General features: G+C 30.2%; 1 long non-coding RNA gene across 1 annotated transcript in view; it reads left to right on the forward strand.

Moving 5' to 3' along the window:
* Positions 1-836: 836 nt before the first annotated feature.
* LOC108764457 (uncharacterized) overlaps positions 837-1,171 on the forward strand; it is a 15,208-nt gene continuing 14,873 nt past the window's right edge. Inside the window, exon 1 of the long non-coding RNA XR_001940281.1 lies at positions 837-929. This is a non-coding gene — a long non-coding RNA (uncharacterized LOC108764457). The remainder of the gene's footprint in view (positions 930-1,171) is intronic.

The raw sequence follows: 1,171 nt of genomic DNA on the forward strand, positions 1-1,171 counted from the left end.
TTGTTCCTATCCTCGCAGTTTGAATGCCAATGCTTCTTTGGCCAGTTTTCAATAGAAGTGAAGCTTTGCATGCACCGAAATTGAAATTTGCTTAATTTTGGGAGGATTTTTCCTCTGCAACATTTTCTGAAGCGACGTCGTTATTCAAAATATGTGAAGAGTTACTTATTACTTCCCTCGAAGAAATATAATAATAGAAATAATAAAGTATTTTACATACACAACACATGCTCTTTTTTAGAAAAAGATTATACTCTTAAAAAGGAACATTCATACTATGAGCAAATTCAATTGAGTTTACTTATATTGAACATTCGGAGCTGTCATTTTGTTCTTTATTCATCCTTTGATAAATCCATGTATATTTACAAAATTTCATATGATGAAAACTTTGCCATTGATATGCTGACTAATGTTCGTTTCGTTTACGTGTCAAAAATGCTGCATTGCTTGTGTAAAGAAAACAAAGAAAATAGAACATTGAATAGTTAAATTATTTTTGTACTTTATTTTAGAACATTACAAAAATGAAATAGAATGCTATAAATTTCCTGCAACACAATGCAGAGAAAAAATGAAATACACGAAGGAGTATATTAAAAAAAATAGATACCATAGGTCCTAAAAGTACTGGTGCAGCACCATTAAAATGTGATGGCTTCGATGAACTTGACGAACTGTTTGGAAATAAGCCCATTGTTATTTCAGTCGCTATAACTAGTTCATCAGGAAATGATAATAAGTCCAAAGGTATGATATAAATACTACTATTTTATGAATGTTTGTCAAATATTTCTTTTCATTTATTATTTTGCTATTTTACAGTTAAGCAGGAGTTCAATGATGTAAAAGATTGTGAGAAGAAACAGCGAAAGAGAGCGAGTACAATAAGTCTTAGCGATCTGAAAGTGATACTTGAAGAAATAGAAGTGAAAAAGGCCAGGCATGAACAGAGACAAGATCTTTTTCGAAAGTATAACTCCTCACGAACGCGTAATGGACAAATTACTGGATAAGTTTTAAGTTATGAGAAGATTGCTTTTATTTTGTCCGATTTATCGTTGTATATATATAACCAGGGTTGGGTAGTGCTAAATTAAAAAGTTAAAAGTTCAGTTAAAAAGTTAAAAAGTTAATTAATTTTAACTTAACTTAGTTACATTTTAGACTA

Source organism: Trachymyrmex cornetzi, unplaced genomic scaffold (genome assembly GCF_001594075.2).
Source record: "Trachymyrmex cornetzi isolate Tcor2-1 unplaced genomic scaffold, Tcor1.1 scaffold424, whole genome shotgun sequence".
NCBI classification, from domain to species: domain Eukaryota; kingdom Metazoa; phylum Arthropoda; class Insecta; order Hymenoptera; family Formicidae; genus Trachymyrmex; species Trachymyrmex cornetzi.